A 20,427-nucleotide genomic window follows, 5' to 3' on the forward strand; every position below is an offset into this window, starting at 1 on the left:
TTTGCTGTACTTCCTCAATGCCATCAAATTTAATTCTTAAAAATTCTATTCCATCTCTATTTCTGTATTTCTCAAAATCAACAACATTACCCATTGATCCATTTACCAGACCTCTTTCTACATGTAAATTCCTTCTCAAAATAATTCGGCAATTTAAACACACATTCAAAGTCTTTTCAAAACCCGCTGTTTTAGATATAGTCTTCTCTAATGAATCCAATTTTGATTTCAAATTGTCTGACAAAATAATTGTTGATCCCATATGCTCTAATTTGTCGATAGCTTCAAGTTTCACAATCTCTTGCTTTTCTAAATTCAACATTTTGTTGTTGAAGATGGCACATTCTGCAAGAGTTGGCATGAGACATATCCCGGATTTCTTCTCAGTAATTTTCTGAAAAATATTCTCAGGCACAATCTCTTGTTTGGGATATAAATTTGACAGTAATCGTGCATTTAAAGCTTCTTTCCCATGCTCAGTCACTTTTCCAATTCTAATATCCTGTAGAATATTCTTGTAATCTTCATCCTTTGCCTGACGCATATTTTGATGCAGTTCTGCATAATTGAAGTTTAACCATATATTGACGTTGCCAATGCTCCCTAGGCACTTCCTGGTATCTTCATGCGTGAGTATTTTGAACACAGGTTGACCTTTTACTGGTGTCAGCTGCAGAAGATCTCCGAAAACAATGATGTGTTTCCCACCAAATAACACATCATATTCAGTTTTAAGTACTTCTTGCATTCTCAAATGCACAAAGGCAAGCATGACATTGGAAACCATGCTTACTTCGTCAATGATAAGTAGTTTCATTTTCCTCAAGACTCTTGAAACTTCACAGCAAGCATCTCCAGATAACTTGTTGTATTGTAATTTGTTGTCATGCTCCACCGGCAGCATCAGTAGACGATGCAAAGTAATACCTTTAATGTTATGTGCTGCCAGTCCAGTAGGAGCGGTGACAACACAAGACAGCGATGACTCAGTCCTTTCCTTCAAATAACAAGAGATTGCTTTAATGAGGAAACTTTTTCCAGTTCCCGCTTCTCCACTCACGTACAGTCGGACAGGCTTCAACGATGTACATGAGCATTTGTTCTTCTCATGACTTAATCCGTGCTCAATTTCCGTGGTAACTTCATCATATATTTTCCTCTGCTCAACGTTGAGTTGTTTTTCCAAGTCTTCTAAGTTAACTGAATCCTCCTGAGCATGTGCCATGGCTCTTTCCACTTCATTCATAGCAGTGGCAGCTTCATTTTCGATAATAGGTCCTCCAAGTGGATCTTGACTCAATGAAACAGAACTCTGACTGTCCTGAGAACTGTCTCTAGCAATCTCGGCTGCAATTTTTGTCTCTAACTTGTTTAGAGACAATAATTATCGCCGCACTTCGGCGAATTTTATCGCACATAAATTGATTTCTTAAATCGTTTTTAAAAACAACATATCTGTTTCAGCTTACATAACAAACCATGGAATGGGCTCCATGTACCACAATAACTTGTGTTACTGCATGCCAGAATGTTACACCAAATATGCAATTACAATTTCTATATAAAACTAATTCTATTACTATCTCACTAGAGACAAAACCACATTTTAAAAACACAGCTTTCTTCATCATTTTCTCCTTAAATCATACTTCTTTGATGTTCCTCTTGAATATATAATTTTGGAGAACCTCATATAGACAAACATTCTCAAGGTGACTGCTTCGATTTGGATAATATGTATCCAACATGTTGGTCTTCAAAATGTCGGTACTGTTTGGTTCCTTTTCTGCCAAATACTCAATTTCCCGGACAGGTTTTAGAACTCGATTTCGCGTTGCAGCAAGACCAAGACTCGCCCAAACTAGACTCCTGGATTTGGCATAGAGACTTGCTGAAGACAACCGGTCAGAACATTCGTAAGCTCCGATTTCTCGATGCGACAACATCTTCAGACTGAAACTGTACAACTTCTTGCTGAGGCTCTTTTCATGAGAAATATCCTCCCACATATCCTTCAGTTCGGTCTTTTCTTTTTTGGTGATGTAAGATGTCACATACCGAGCCACAGCCATACAGTTGTCAGCCACAAACTGTATATCCATGTTAGCATTCCACATGGACAAAATCACTGGGTTGTAGTCATTGATGTACTTGGACTCTTCGTTCCTTTTCAAATTGTATGTATTCTTGGGTGATTTCCTCGTCACATTATGTCGCAGCGAAGACATCAAACTGTTCACTCTTCCTTTAGAAATCACCGGTCGTGGAAAGTTGAAACGACATTTGGTGTAGAACTTCTCCTTGTTTCTGAATTTACGACGACAGTACTTTCCACAACGATGGCTTTGGAAACGTAGAACTTGTTCTCTTAGACTTTTCTTCTCCGTTGCGTTTGGAACAGCACACGTAGAATACTGTTCGATGAAATTCATCACTAAGTCATCCGGATCTGTTCCAAATTTAGGTGCATCCTTGATCCACAACAACATATGTATATGAGGGGCACCTCTTGCTTGGTACTCCTTTCTCCAGAAGAAATCCAACACCTCTCCAAGAGGTGGATTCTTTTTATTTGTGATGAAAGACATCATAGCTTCAAATCTATGATTGAAGTACCTGCATACATTCACTGGATCCAAAGAACACAGTTCTCCAGGTGTCTTGAATTCAATGTTTTCAATATTTCCATTTGCCTCTCGTAGAAATTCAAGTAAGTCTTCCCAGCCATACTCGGCACAGCTCAGAGTGAGGAACCATGTTGGAGTTCCTAAGTTCCTCAGCATACATTTTAAATCACCATGACGACGGTACCAGTACTCATTAGTACCACGCTGACACGCCATGAGATTAATTAAGTGAGAATCCAAAATACTGTCTTGGACATTGACTTTATGCATAAAGTCACTTGCCGAGATGTTTCGCATCTGTATACCACTTTTTAAGATGTGGTTCACTGCATATGACAGTCCAGACAGATCGCTTTCAAACAGGAGATGAAACAAATAGGGAATGCATTGCCGAAACCTAGGATCTGCTGCATACAATCGTAAAGTCCGGTATTCAGACGCAGGAATTTGATGAGGTCGCTCATCATATCTTCCTCCTTGACCTGTGGGAAATAGCTGTGGGAAACACCGAGCTTCCAAACTTTCCTCCCAAACACTAATGGGACTCCCTTTGGCTTGTTTCATTTGAAACAACTCAATAGCATTCCCCATGACTTCCTTGGAATGCAAAGGATGAACACTATAATGTTCATATATTTCTTCACTTTTAGAGGCCTCTACTTTCTCAATTTGGCCAGCACACAAATCGCTATCCTCTTCATCACTTACTTCCTCTTCTGCAACATATACATTCTTATAGTACTTATTATTTTTCTTCAAATACACTGTTGCCTTTTTGACTTTCCTAACATCCACTAAATCTTGCCATATTTTCTTATTCTTTGTCGGAACCCCATTAACCAAGATAACCAGAGGTTCCTCTTCCACTTCTTCTATTCCAATTGTGTTAATGTTTTTGTTCAAATCTAGAGGCAAATAAACAACTCTTCCCTTTAATCCTCTCTGTAAATCTGCTGGAGGCAACTTCCCTGTCTTTGGCTCCATTCTTACAATAGCCTGAAAGGGATGGATACTTTGAATCAAAATAGATTCATAAGTATTTAAATCCTTCAATTCAGAAGGAATCTCAACCAATTCCAGATTATTATGAACTGCCCTAGCAGGCATCTGGTTTTGGTTTAATTTATTACAACAATAAGTACACACACGTTGGTCCGATCCCAAATCAAAACAATTTTCTACCATCAAGTATGTGGCAAAATCCTTCCATTCACTATTATTTTCCCTTTCACTTTTTGCATATAAATCCACTAACTTAGTCTGATTCTTATAATAAGTGCGTCGACAACATACACAAGTGAAATTAGGCCTCTCACTTGATTTCATCTGAAACGTGGCAATTTCCTTCTGAAAATTATCTGTACTGGAAACCTGTACATTATCTTCCACATTACCCTCTACTTCAGGGTCAATTTGAACATTCTCATCTTTACTACCAAAGTAACAAAACTCAATTTCTTCACAAATATTCTTCACATCTATTTCAGAACCATGCAAAAGAGCAGCACATAATTGTTTAAGCATAATTGCTGGACTCTTAGCATAATACAACATTCTCACTAATTTTCTCACTTTATTATGATGCACTGCTAGCATCCTGAAATGATGAAAAACACTCTGGCATACTCTCCTGGAAAGACAAGCCAGTGAATGACCACGCAAACCTGTCATTTGTCTCACTCTGCAAGGATCTAAATCTTGCAACAACTTCATTTTCTGCTTCAAACTTTTCTTATTAAATGTCCGTATAAAATCACAAAGCAAATTGATGGAAACCTGTCGCACACTGCAAATAGAACTACACTTCCAAATGTACACAGGACCCTTAGGACGTCTTCCTAAAACCTCATCACTTAGCGCCTCTTCTGTCTCTGTTGTCACAAGTTGTTCTTTTTCCACTGGACAACCATCCTTCACTTCATAAGCTCGACCACTGATGTCAACTGCATGCACCAAATCATTATCCTGAAAATAAGTCTCCTCATTAAAAAATGCCTCAGAACTTGAACTATGCATCCATTCTCCGGAAAAAACTTCACAAAAGTTAGTACGATTTACTACTCTCTTCCATCTACTTTTTGTTTTGAAATCAGAAATTACCTTGCTTAGTTTCCTAATTCTATTGATTACCAAAATAAACAACTTTCGCTTAATTTCAAAAGCATGATCAATAATTTTCTCTACATTTTTCTTCTTCTTATAAAATGCCGCTTTCTGTTGGCCTTTCTTTTTAATATTTTTCAATAAATTAACTAATATCCTATTACGGAACATTCGATTTCGAATGTCCCTAAACTGTTGTTTCCTTCTACTATCATGCACAGAGTTATCTCTTCCTCTACCAGTAACATTTGTGATGGGTCTCTCCTTTCCATTTAAATTACTTTTCTTTTTGTGAACTGAAACATTTTTTTGAGCAAAACTTTTTTTACTACAAATATTTCTTAAGAATGATTTTGTGCTCTTACCCGGACCTTTCTTGGTGTTTTGACAAGTATTTGGGGAAGAGGACTGCTGCAATAAAACATCATCCTGCTGTCTTTGACGTTTTCTAGCCTTTCTTATTCTACTTTTGGAAGGCATTTTACAAACTATGAAAGAATCTGCAGTTGAATCTGTGGAAAAATATAATATAAAATGTTATTAACCACTATTACCAAACAGTAAATAAATAACAGTCATCTAAAACTTAATGCCGTACTAATTATTTAACATAGCAAATATTTTCCACCAGCACTGCATCACAAAAATGACACTCAATGGTACAAAACAGGCATACAACACTCATAAATCACTCCCTAATATTTTAAATCATTAATTCAGGATGACGATAAGATGTAGCCTATCTAAAGATTTGTTTAGGCCCAGATCTTTAGACTGGGGTGAATGTGTGTCATTGATCCACATTCAGTCCATCACCTGTTTTGTTTATTTGAGGTGAGGCCAACACATGGTTGCAGATAAGATTATCACTGAAAAAAAACAAGGTAAAAAAACATGTGAAGGCCTACCAATGAAGTAAATCATTAAATGAAAACCAATACATTTCTGGAAATATGCACTACTAGTGCTTCATAAGATGTTTTGGGTCATATTTATAAGGCATTTGAGTGTGTAGTATGCTATTTTACGTTGTTCATGGTGCAAATTTATTGTAAATACGCTCCCACCTGCGGTTGGCAAATTTAGATTTTGATTATGGGAGTTAGATAGGCATGTTAATAATTTCCCAAAAATGGTGTATAACCCCAAACAACCTTTGAAGCAAATGCTCTTAGCCATGTTATCCACCTCCCATTGGATAACATGGCTAAGAAGTGCTTGCAAATGTGAAAAAAAACGGCCGCAATGCATGAATATCGCAGAAAAATCAGCGATATTCATACATTTTCCAGCAAATGCTCTTAGCCATGTTATCCACTTCCTATTAAATAACATGGCTAAGAACTGCTCAGGGCCCCATGAGGAACGCCTTCCATTTAAAAAGGGAAAAATAACATCAAAGACACTAAAATGCCTTCTAAATATGACCCCAAACAACCTATGAAGCTCTAACAGTACATATCCTGAAATTTAATTGATTTCTAAATTCGTTTTTAAACACAGCATATAAATCAATTGTATACCTGCATTCATGAAGAAATGACTAAAAATGTCCTTGAGACACATGAAAGTGTTTTCTGGAATGCCCTAGCACCATTTTTGAGACACTATTAACATGGCTAGGTAACTCCCATAATCAAAATCTAAATTTGCCAAGCGCAAGTGGGAGCGTATTTACAAGACACTTGCCCCAAGAGGAACACTTTCCATTTAAAAAGGTAAACATAACATCGCAGAAAAGTCAGCAATATTCATGCATTATCCAGCAAATGCTCTTAGCCATGTTATCCACCTTCCATTGGATAACAGAAAGCTGATTGGCTCTCCGGTGTCTGTCAACATTCTAAATAGTCCGGAGCGGCCGCCATCTTATCTCTCGGTAGGATCGAGAGAGAAGAAGAGGTGAAAAACGAAGGGGGAATTTATTGAAAGGGGGCAAGGTATACCCCTCTTGACCCCCTAGGAATGTTGTTCGGGTTATTAAAGGGTCCCGTGGGGAAAATAAAAAAAAAATGATTTTTCACGGTAGAAGCGCTTCACGGGCCGCAAACTGGGCCGCAAACTGGTAGCGAAACGGGAATTCGCCATTTTGTGCTTTGTTTTAATTGTTTAGAGACAAAAATTATCGCCGCACATCGGCCACAATGCATGAATATCGCTGAAAAGTCAGCGATATTCATGCATTATCCAGCAAATGCTCTTAGCCATGTTATCCACCTTCCATTGGATAACATGGCTAAAAACCGCTCTGTGCGTGAGCTTTTTTTTTTTTTTTTTGCTGCGTGACGTTTCTTAACGTTCGATTCGATGGAAATCAGGAAGTGTTGAACACCATTTTGTCACTGCGAGTAAATATTTTATTATAAATGAATCCTTATTGATAAACATTGTCTGCGCCATCTTGCGTTTTTGTCCAATGCCACAATTTTGTCGTGCACGGCAGCCATTTTAGATGCCTTGACCAGGGCCACTCTCTGCACGCCGCCGATTCTCAGCATGGCTCCCCACCCTCGCACGCATCTCCCCCACGCAATGGTCACCCGCGCTCTCTCTCTCATGCATGGGCCATATACTTCCCCCATCTGCGCTGCTCTTCTCTGAGAATCACACCCTGTGCCCGCTCGACACCTCCCTTTCACCCTATTCACTACCGCACCCTCTGACACTTCTCTTCCTCTGTGTCCGATTGTCCAGGCCGGACCTAGGCTATCACCTAGCCCTGCGGATGTAGTTTATGGCTCCAGCTGTAGAGTATCCAGACATGCCAACCCTCCCGATTCAGGTGTGAGACTACTGATTTCAGTGCTAGTCTTTCGCTTCCCGATTCCTGCAAGGAAAAACCCGGGGGCATATTTCCAACAACTAGCGGTAATTTTTGTCTCTAACTTGTTTAGAGACAATAATTATCGCCGCACTTCGGCGAATTTTATCGCACATAAATTGATTTCTTAAATCGTTTTTAAAAACAACATATCTGTTTCAGCTTACATAACAAACCATGGAATGGGCTCCATGTACCACAATAACTTGTGTTACTGCATGCCAGAATGTTACACCAAATATGCAATTACAATTTCTATATAAAACTAATTCTATTACTATCTCACTAGAGACAAAACCACATTTTAAAAACACAGCTTTCTTCATCATTTTCTCCTTAAATCATACTATTCTCTATCTAAATTAAATAAATCTTTTCTCACCTTAGCAAATATTGTTTGAGTTTTGAAAACAGTCTCAGAAATACACCAAATTGTCTTCAGCAGAAGAAAAAGGATGCACTCCAAAGGCTGCAGCTATTGAAAGCACAGAAATACAGATATTCATTTCACATATCTCTCATATTAGCCAATCATGCCTCTTCCCTCACTTTTTTCAAATCAAAACCCTTCCCCCCTCTGCCCTCTCTCCCTTGTTTCCATAGCAACCACCTCCTGGAAGACCTCTCATGTTTGCAAATTCACACAACAATGTTTCAATTGAACTCTGAACTCTCAGTGCACCTGCGTATCCAGAGCAATCTTTCAATAAATGTTTCTTCCCCATTCAAATTACATCTTTCAAAGAACACATCCATGCACCCTAACTTTCTGTTTTCAGAAATGGAAATGCACCAATCACTGCTAATGAATCATTAGCATTGTAAATCCACAGTTTTTTTTCTTTAGAAACTCCTACTGTTTCAACTGCCCTTTCATTACCACACTTCATCTGACTGCAGAACAACCTTCTCCCACCATGTTTAAGGTCTGGATTGTTGGACATAGTTACATCCACTGGGCTCAAAGGTATGCTGAGAGCAGAAATTTACCTAACCTCAATTTACAAGATGTGGAAATTAAGTGGTTGGGCCAAAGAGGATTAAAATGTCACCAATTGATACCATTGGTGAAAACCTTTATGCATTTGCCAAAACCTGACCTGTTAATAGTGCACTGTGGAGGTAATGATTTGGGCACTTTGACAGGGGTAGGTCTGGAAATGCTTTTAAAGGACACCTTTGAGCAATTAATGGCACTTTTTCCTCAAACTGCCTTGGTATATTCCAATATATGCCAAAGACAGAAATGGAGGTGGTCCAACCAATTTTGTCCACAAATTGAGAAAGCGAGGAAGCATGTAAACAAATCTGTTTCAGCTTACATGAGAGACCATGGAATGGGCTCTCTGTACAACAATAACTTGCGTTACTACATGCAAGATATCTACAGAGGAGATGGAGTTCACTTCTCAGATGAGGGCAACAGAATTTTCATTCTGAATTTAAGACTGTGCATTGGTACCTACTTATAAGTACCTAAATGTACCATAAACCCAAAAGCTCTTCTCAGAGCTACCCTACATCTGATCACTCACAATTATTATTTTCCTCTAACTTTTTTCACTAATTTTCCACAAAATTCGCTCCCCGGAGCGCTACCCGGTTCGCTAACCGAAAGCTAACCTCGCGGATTTTTTAAAAAAAAGTTTTTTTTCCGCACATATAAGCCTCCTCAGCCACGCTCAGAAAACCTAGGGGGTCAAGATAAGTCTACCATGACCCCTTCTACCCATTCTAAACATTATTTGCCCTCCATCTTGTATCTTAATGCGACCGAAACACAAAATGGTGGACTCCCGTGACGCTTAAGGTTCGCTAACCGGGCCGCTTTCCGAAAAGCGGTCCTAAAAAAAGGCGGGAAAGTAATTTACAGAAAAACGACTAGAGACACTCTCACCAAATATAGATTAGCTCATACTACATAACAATCCCTTACATTCTCACAAATTTCATTGAAATTCAATTTAGCCATTTAGCCTGTAGACCTCTCCAAGTACCGTGAGGTAAATTACTTCACAAAACACATCTGAATTGTTGGCATTGACAACCAATGAAAATGTTACTTTCATTTTCTACTTTTATTACCTGACATTTGATTGGTTATATACCTGTATATATATAAAGGGAGAGAAGGAAACACAGCCATTTTGACTACTACTTCTTGTTGTACCTCCTATTTCAATAGCTTAAAAAAACTTCAACTTCTTTGTGAAGGTAAGTTATAATTTAATATATTATGCACTATGACTTAATATAGTAGACTTTTTTTGCTAGATATACACTATCCCTCTGTAGTAGTAATGTATTTAGATAGACTTCTCTGTTATAGTTATCAATGGAGTAAGGCTTGTCTTGGTTAAATCACATACACTTTTTTATAGTCCTATTTCCACTCTCATACTATACACTGTCAAAAGATAAATTCACTGATAAAAACTGCCTATCTAAAATTAATCCCAACAGTGCCCTATCTCTACTAATATATATTTTTTTAATCCAAATTTCAGGCAAAATTATAGTCCTATTTCCACTCTCATACTATACACTGCCAAAAGATAAATTCACTGATAAAAACTGCCTATCTAAAATTAATCCCAACAGTGCCCTATCTCTACTAATATATATTTTTTTAATCCAAATTTCAGGCAAAATGGAAGGCGAGCAGTAAGTTTCTTTTGAGATGGACCTGCAAGAGAGCAGCCAGGAATTAATTGAACAAATTGACATGGAATTTATGGATGAAAGCTTGGATAATGAACTGCTGCAATGTGTCCAAGCAGTAGATGTCCTCCTTGCAAATGAGGACATTTTGCAACCTCACAGATTGCAAACAATATATCAAGAAAATAATGACATTTCAGACACTGAAATATTAGAAAGTTTAAAAAATTATGAAAAAGAATCAAAATAAAAAAAAAAACACTTTAAAAAAAAGAAAACAAAAAAAAACAAGAAAAACAACAAACAATTAACATACAGCATTAGAAAAGTCTTTCATTCTTTTATCCATAAAGTTCGCTGCCCAGAACGCTTTCCGGTTCGCGAACTTGGCGCTTATCACGCAAAAAAAATTTTTTTTTTTTTTTTTTTGGACCCTCCTAGGCCCTTTTAAAACCTCCACATAAAACCTAGGGGGTCAACGAGGATCTACTATGCCCCCTTATGGTAATTTCCCCCTTTGTTTTGCCCTCCTCTTGTCTCTCGATCCTACCGAGAGACAAGATGGCGGCCGCTCCGGACTGTTTAGAATGTTGACAGACACCGGAGGGCCAATCAGCTTCTCATCGCAAAGTTCCGTTACGCGAAAGGTTCGCTAACCGGATAGCTGCCCGGAGCGCTGTTACAGATATATATCTTGATTTAAACGTTAATTTCTCAAAATCCACTGAAGCACATATATTGAGACCTAGCAAAGGCACATCGGGCTAACAGTCCCTACAATTTTGCCAAGTTTCGTGAAAATCCATTCAGCCGTTCGGGCTAAAAGTGAGTCCAACCGCCCTATGGAAATTAACATGGGAAAAACGTGTTTTGGGACCCCCCTTTTTTCTCGGCCCCCCTCCACAAAACCCCCCCAAATTTTCAAGGGCTGCTCAGAAACAAAATGTGCCATTTTCCTGAAAATTTCAGCCAATTCCGTCCACAAACGCCAAAGTTATTAGGCATAGAATTTTCAGAAATCCCATAGGAAAAAAATCCTAACTATATATACCTACTGGCGACCGCCAGTAGGTAATATATATATATATATATATATATATATATATATATATATATATATATATATATATATATATATATATTTTTTTTTTTTACTCGTGAATTAAGTCCCTGCTATTGACCGTTCCGGGTGGACAGTCAGGTTCCCTGTTGTCCATCTGGAATCTCTGCTTCAGGGTTCTTACCTGTTTTATAATATACCTATTTGTATATAAGTGTTGGATAGTCAGGTTCCCTGTTATCCACACAAGGACAAATTTCTTCCATGCACAGACTTAGTATTTATATGCATTGCTTTCACGTTTTTTATTCTATTTTCTATTTTTATCTCATGGATTGTTGTTTTATGAGGTTTCTTTTCAGTTTTTCTACATATGATGAAATTACAAGTGTTTTTACAAATGTCTGAGACTTACCTTTTATTATTACAAATTGGATATGGCCAATTTTGATATGGGTAACATGCTAATCCATTTTTAATACTCAAATTCGTTTTTATCATTATAAGTCCTTTTTATCACTTTTTTAGACGTGGATATTTGTACTGTTATTGAAAGCTTTTTTGCACACTGGGCAGTATAGTTCAGTCACTTAGTATATATCTCTTGCACTTATTTTTGCATTTTAATGCCTACAAATTTCCAGCATAAATGTCAATAGTTTGGAGATGAACTAGTGACCTATGACTTTGAACATAGTTTGTAACAGATTTAAATTGATCAGTTCATGGATTTATCAAGAAAATATTTCATATTTTATGAATATAGTCTACACAATATGATGTCACATTATGTGCTGTGTTTTCCATTTAACATCAAATATGTGAATTTAAACTTACAATGTATGCTGTTAGACCCAGAGATTTCGGGTAAACAGTATTTTGTTAATGTCTACAGGTCACATGATCAAGCTGGAGGCGGGAAGTAGGCGTAGTGACTTGCATCATAAAAAGTTATTTTGACTTGTAACTAACTGCATGTGAACAAGGGCAACTACGCCCAAAACGCGTCATTGCTGTTTTAACCACCATTCGAAAGCTGCAGTAAAGGAAACTGTCACCTGAATTGTGGTCTGTCTCTGTCTTCGCTTCGCCGGTCTGAGGAGATCGAAACAATTCCTGCCCGTCCCACTTCAAGGAACAGCAGCACGCAGGTACAGACCTCTCAGTACCTCCCAGGCAAATCAATGACCTTCACGCAGAAAAATGTGGCAAAGCAGTGCAAAAATGTATTTCGGCATAAGATGTCTCAGGCAAGTGCCCTCCATGACGCGTTTCGCTCCTCGTGGGAGCTTGGTCACATGATGTGTCCATTTTCTGTGTTTTGAAGTGAACAAAGTGATTAAAGTGCACAAATAGCCTTAGAAAGAAGGCTCAATGTTTTCCGCATATTAAAACAAAACAGTAGACAATGACACCAACATTACGAATAGTAATAGCGCTCTGGGTAAACGTGCTGTAAATGTTTGACCATTAGAAGAATTCATACATAGTGCAGTAAAATCAATATATACAAAATATACAAGATATACAATGCTTAGTTGTCGGAAGACATATTGATCTCAGTGTGCAAACTGTGCTGTCAAATAAAGTGCTTAGTGCAAAAATACATATCAGCATTTAAATAACTGACAGTGATGTCACTGACCATGTCATGAATGATGTAATATGTGACGTCATGAGCAGTGCATTGCAGGCGCGCAAGTTATAGTGAGTCCAACTAACTATAACGTGGGAATTTCAATGGTTTTATGTCAGTAAAATTTCCAGCTAACTATAACTGGTGTCAAACGTATGGGTTTTTCAGGGAATTTAATAGGTTTTTTAAATGCTAATTCCTAACTATAACTGGTGTGAAACCTATGTTTTTTTCAGTGAATTTCAAAGGTTTTTTAAATGCTAAATCCTAATTATATAGGACCTGAAAGCCCACCAGGAATCTCCAGTATGCACCAGGGGACTGCATTGCAGAGAGGTGTAATGAAGCCACGCCCCTTTTTACACCTCTCTGCAACGCAGCCCCCGAGCATGTTTGAAGAGGGGGAACTAATTCCCCTTGCATACTGGGGGCCCCTGGGGACCAACTAGCCCACCTGGAACCTCCAGTATGTGCCAGGGGGCTGCATTGCAGAGGTGTAATGAGGCTATGCCCCTTGTTACACCTCTCTGCAATGCAGCCCCCTGCCTTGTTTTCAGAGGGGAAACTAATTCCCCTTACATACTGGGGGTCCCTGGGGGCCAACTAGCCCACCAGGAGCCTCCAGTATGTGCCAGGGGGCTGGATTGCAGACAGGTGTAATGAGGCCACACCCTTTTTTACACCTCTCTGCAACGCAGCCCCCATGAATGTTTGAAGAGGGGGAACTAATTCCCCTTGCATACTCAAGGTCCCTGGGGGCCAACTAGCCCACCTGGAACCTCCACTATGCGCCAGGTGCCTGCATTGCACAGAGGTGTAATGAGGCTATGCCCCTTTTTACACCTCTCTGACGCGCAGGCCACTGGCGCGTTTGCAGAGGGGGACTAATTCCCCTTGCATATTGGGGGTCCCTGGGTCATTTCTGCCCAAACACCGATATTCCAAACGATTGAAAATTATTTTTCTTGAGAAACATTTGGATTTGGATTATCATGTCCTATACTTTGAAATTTTTGAAAGACTGACTTTGAGGATGCTATAAATTACTCAAGTCTGCCCGAATTGTGTGGGTAAAATTGATACCTAGTCACTTTGAATAAGAATGTAATTACGTCTCGTCTAACATTTGGAAGAAATATCTAGTTATATGACAACAGGATAACGACATAACTTGAAGGAAATAAGAACGCCCTGAAGAAGTTCTGTTGTACAGAACGAAATGTTTCGGCTGGCTGTGGTACATAAACTTAAGGAAAATAAAAGCATTTGAATATAAACCAAGATTCAGCGCTTCAATAAGGACTCTAAGTGATGTGCTTTGATTGGACTTATTGTGCAAGTGGTGCTGTGCCAAACTTTGGAATATTCTCCACTACTCTCTACTACTTACTCTCTCCAACTCCACTACTCTCAAATACTCACTTTCTACTACTCATTCTCTACTACTCTACTACTCTCTACTACTCTCTCTACTACTCACTCCCTACTACTCACTATCTACTACTCTCTACTACTCACTCTCTACTACTCTCTCTCTACTACTCACTCTTTACTACTCACTCCCTACTACTCTTTACTACTCACTCTCTACTTCTCACTCTCTACTACTCACTCTCTACTACTCTCTCTCTACTACTCACTCTCTACTACTCACTCTACTACTCACTCTCTACTACTCTCTACTACTCCCTCTCTACTACTCTCTCTCTCTACTAGTCTCTACTACTCACTCTACTACTCACTCTCTACTACTCTCTACTATTCTCTCTCTCTCTCTGCTACTCACTCTGCTACTCACTCTCTACTACTCACTCTCTACTACTCACTCTCTACTACTCTCTACTACTCACTCTTTACTACTCTCTACTGCTCTCTACTACTCACTCTACTACTTACTCTCTACTACTCTCTACTACTCACTCTCTCCTACTCACTCTCTACTACTCTCTACTACTCACTCTACTATTCACTCTACTACTCTCTACTACTCATTCTCTGCTACTCTCTCTACTGCTCTCTACTACTCTCTACTACTCACTCTCTACTCTCTATTACTCACTCTCTAGTCTCTACCTCTCTCTACTTCTCTCTCTACTAGTCTCTACCTCTCTACCGCTACCTTTTTACCTCTACCTCTCTAACTCTACACCTCTATCTCTCTACCTCTCTCTACACGCACACATATACACAAATATATATGCATATATATGCATATGCATTTATATATATGTATGTGTATGTATATATATATATATATATATAAATACATATATAAACATATATAATCTGTATATCTATATAAATACAAATATAAATGCATGCATACATATACATATATGCATACAGATGCATGTTATTTACATGAAAGTTTAAAAAAGACTAATAAAAGCAAAGCTAAAAAGCCACCTCCTTACAAACAGAATGGCTTTAACTTAAACGAGGGCGAGATCTATTGCATGTTCAATGCTTGTTTACTTTGGTTCCATCAAGAAGGCATTCAGATGTGTCACACATTTGCCATAAATTCTGAATGTTAGCACTCTAGTTGCTCATTAGATCACTATAGTAAAGCTACTGCTTATCAGGGAAGTCTGCTGCTGGTATTCAAAGTGCATGTTTCAGTCTGCATGCCAGAATTTTTTTAATGAAATAGAAGGGGATTTGAGAAGTCACTCAAAATGATCCCTAATTTTTCTTTCTGAAGCACTAATCATACTTTCTATGGCAAATTGAACCCCATCATTTTGTTCCTTTTTAAATTAAATGTTTTCAGACTTACCACTTCATTCCAATCAAGATGGCTTCTGGTGTGCCATACTTTTGTCATAAGTAAGACTGTTAGCGCTCTAGTTGTTCTTTAGAACACTCTGGGAAATTCTGTCATTGGGATACTTAGGCTACATCTGCGTGATATTTGGGCTACATTTAGGCTCTTTTGTCTCTGGTGGCCATCTTGGGAGACTGTATGTCAGAATTTTTTAATGAAATTGAAGTGGATTTGAGAAGTCACTCAAAATGTGCCCTCATTTTTCTTTCTGCAGCACTAATCATACTTTCTATGGCAAAATATACCCCCTCATTTTGTTCCTTTTTAAATTAAATGTTTTAAGAGTTACCACTTTATTCCAATCAAGATGGCTTCAGGTGTGCCATACCTTTGTAATAAGTAGGACTGTTAGCGCTCTAGTTGTTCTTTAGAACACTCTGGGACATTCTGTCATTGGGCTATACTTGGGCTACATCTGGGTGATATTTGGGCTACATTTGGGCTCTTTTGTCTAGGGTGGCCATCTTGGGAGACTGCATGTCAGAATTTTTTAATGAAATAGAAGAGGATTTGAGAAGTCACTCAAAATGTGCCCTAATTTTTCTTTCTGCAGCACTAATAATACTTTCTATGGCATAATATACCCCCTCATTTTGTTCCTTTTTAAATTAAATGTTTTAAGAGTTACCACTTTATTCCCATCACGATGGCTTCAGGTGTGTTATACCTTTGTAATAAGTAGGACTGTTAGCGCTCTAGTTGTTCTTTAGAACACTCTAGGAGGCTGCAGTAGAATACAAAGGAATCAACTGACAGTCTCTGTCCTTGTTGGATGTACATGTTTTACTGAGAATGTCAGACTTCATTCTCACATGACTGAGAAAGATAATGTGAATTTACAGAAAATATGCTTTCAGTTTAGCTTATAGATCCCCTTCCAAACCACTGTGGGAAAATCATGAGATATTAGTTTTCTTTCAAACATGATTCATGATATCACAGCAGAAGGCTTTTTCACATGGTAAAATCACCTTAGAACACACCTCAATTCCTAAAATGAGTATGGTACTATCAACAAATGATTTATAATGTAACTAAAGTCCTAAAACCCTCTGTTAACTACAATGCTTTTAATGAGGTGCTATCATGTATATTGGTCCCAAGATGGCTGCCAACACTTCTTGGATGAAGAGCTGACAGCCAATCAGATCAGATGTGTGGTTAGGCTCCGCCCAGATATATATATTTTTTTGTACCAAAATTACTCAAAATCCACTGGAGCAGATATCTTGAGACATAGCAAAGGCACATCGGGCTACCAGTCCCTACAATTTTGCCAAGTTTTGTGGAAATCCATTCAGCCGTTCGGGCTAAAAGTGAGTCCAACCGCCCTATGGAAATTAACATGGGGAAAACACATTTGGGACCCCCCTTTTATCTCAGCCCCCACTTGACGAATCCCCCCAAACTTTTAGGGAAGGAGCGCAGCGAGGCAAATTTAAGGAAAATTACAGGCGGATTCCTCAACCGGCGCCAAAGTTATTCCCAATAGAATGTTGCGGATTTCCTATAGAAAACAATCCTAACTATAACTATATATATATATTCGGTATGTAAAAACGTCCAATAACCAGCAGCTGGATATATATATATGAAAAAGCAGTCCTTTTTCCGTCTATGATCGGCGGAACCCAATAGGTCTGGACCTCCCAAAGCCCCTAACAGTGCAGCGAATATCCAACCAAGAAAAAGTCACTTCTCAAGTGAGTTTGCAGGAAGACGATTTATTCAATAAGTATGTCATTTGAGATGTCATCAATGATGTCATAAGTGATATCACTGACCATGTCATGAGTGATGTAATATGTGACGTCATCAGCAGTGGATTGTGGGAACGCGAGTTATAGTTAGCTAAACTAACTATAGCAGGGGAATTTTAATGGTTTTGAATGAGTGAAATGTCCAGCTAACTATAACATGTTTAAAACCTATGTTTTGTTCAGTGAATTTCTAAGGTTTTTTAAATGCTAATTCCTAACTATAACATGAGTGAAACCTATCCTTTTTCAGTGAATTTGCAACGTATTTTAAATGCTAATTCCTCACTATAACGTGCCCAAAAATGTTTTTTTCAGTGAATTTTATAGGTTTAGTAAATGCCAATTTTTAAATGTATTAATTGTTATACTTATTTTTTATACTAATGTACTAAAATGTTCATACTAATTATTTTTAGATATTTTATTTTTTAAATTACATTACATATTTTAATGTAAAATAATGCAAAAAAAAATTAAAAATTATTTTTTTATAGATTTTTTTAACATATTAAAATTAATTTCTCTATATATTTTTTGCATTTTTTATGGTAAACGGGCACGCGTACCGTCCTCGCACCATCCTTAGCATCTGTAATCGTACTGTAAGCGTACCCGTGCATACATTTTAAATACATTTTGAATTTACGCGTCGCATCGGCGCTTCCACATGACGTCAAGATTTTTAATGTTTAAAAATATATATCTATGTATTTAATGTAAATATTAAGGTAAGACATTATCCGAGGTAATTATGAAAATAGTATTATTTACTTTTAATAGGCATTTATTGCTTTGAAAAGCAATTACGCGAATCACTGGGGTACGTCGTACGTACGCTCATCATAAGCTCACCCTATGTGTACCCCATGTGACCTCAAAACAACAGATTTGATTGGTTCATAATACTTCCTATTCTAACTGTTGAAGGACCCCTCCCATTTTAATCATTCGTCTTTGACCTTCACTGAAGAAACATCTTTTTGTGAAGGAGCTCTTCATCATGGCTGCACAGCAAGGTGAAGATACATCAGAAAACTCTTCTGAAGAAGAATTTGTGCAAGAAGACCCAGCACCGAAGAGGAAGTAAGCATTCATTTGGACATTTTTTTCCTTTACGGAAGGAGAGGAAAAAGGTAATGCAGCAAAGGTCACATGTAAGGTGTGTGGGACAGTGCTTTCAAGAGGCGATCCGAATAAGAAATATTCTTTTGGAACTGCCACCATAGTAAAACATGTGAAGAATCTACATCCCTGCAATTATGCTAGAGCTGCATGTTCCAGGCTGCGAGAAGACCCTCCACCAGCTGTAGCCAGCACTTCCACAGCCCCATCAATGATTTGAATATTTTGTGTAAATTTTGTAAGGAAACCCTATGTTATGGGGAACATTCCATTGATTTAATTTGCAGATGGAAACAGGAGCACCGTTGCTCCCACCATTAATTTTTTGTTTGTTTATTTGTTCCAGTTCTAGACTGTTTTGTTTGTACAGTTCCCTTTTTTCTTTAAAAAAAAATGTCAAAAAATCCCCCAAAAATACAAAACAAAAGAACTAACTTCACTGGTCAAAAGAAGAGCTATATTTGTATGATTGTGCGTAAAAGATTTTTGAATGAATGTGTAGTGCATACATGAATGAAAGAATACATTGGTAGTGTATGGTGAATGTGAAAGTACAGAACTATAAGGAGGTGCTACAGCCTAACTCTATAAGGTGTTTACTTGCAGTATACTGTAGTCTGAAGCACATGAATGTAACACATGTACATAAATATGTTACAAGTCTATGCTTTCCCCTGCACTGCTGGTGAAACTGCCTGGGTGAATTTATAAGTGTTTGTTTTTTAATGCAGTGAATGAATTAGTACATACTGCTGAATGGATCACTACAACAGTGCAACAGCAGTGACAGAGTGAGAGTTCTTGTTGAAAGTGTAAGGATACAGACTTGGGAATTGACGGTGTGAAAGACAAGTGAGCAGGTAGATGCAAGACTGAAAACATAGGGCCCGATTCACAGAATAAACGTAAGACTAAATCCTAAACTTACTACTATTTGGTATTCACAGAATGCACTTACTTCTTTTGGGATTCACAGGTTAAACTTACTACTTTCGGGATTCACAGAATGAACTTACTACTTTCGGAATCCACAGAATAGATTTAAGACTACTAAATTTAAGTCTGCACTCGGGCCGTAAATTCCGGCCCGGAGGCAGAGTTTCCGGCGTGGGGCGGAGCTTATGGACTGGGCGCGGAGCTTCCGGGCCGGAGGCGGGGCTTGCGGCTTGGAGGCGGAGCTTCCGGCTCGGAGGTGGATATTTAGCCATGGCTGAAATCTCCACCTCTGGGCCAGAAGCTCCGCCTCCAAGCTGCAAGCTCCACCTCTGGGCCGTAAGCTCCGCCCCCAAGCCAGAAACTCCGCCTCCGGGCCGGGATTTACGGCCCGAGTGCGGACGTAAAGTTAGTAGTCTTAAATCTATTCTGTGAATACCGAAAGTAGTAAGTTCATTCTGTGAATCCCGAAAGTAGTCAGTTTAATCTGTGAATCCGGAAAGTAGTAAGTGCATTCTGTGAATACCAAATAGTAGTAAGTCTAGGATTTACGTTCATTCTGTGAATCGGGCCCATAGTGCATAGGGGTTTCAAGCAGTCCATACCCTAAGACGTACTTTGCTACATCAGTACTTGGGTAGTGCTCTGCAAAGAGAGTGCCTGACTGAATTTGTTCGTGCTTCAGTTTTAGCACAGTGAATGGATTAGTACTACTGAATGGGTCACTACAACAGTGAGACAGCAGTGACGAAGTGCTTGGTGGAAGCGTAAGGATACAGATTGGGGAATTGAAGATATGAAAGACAAATATACCGGTGGATAGAAGACTGTATGCATAGAGTAAAGGGGTTTGAAGCACTTCATGTCCTAAAGCCAA

This window comes from Lissotriton vulgaris, chromosome 3_1 (genome assembly GCF_964263255.1).
Source record: "Lissotriton vulgaris chromosome 3_1, aLisVul1.2, whole genome shotgun sequence".
Classification (NCBI taxonomy): domain Eukaryota; kingdom Metazoa; phylum Chordata; class Amphibia; order Caudata; family Salamandridae; genus Lissotriton; species Lissotriton vulgaris.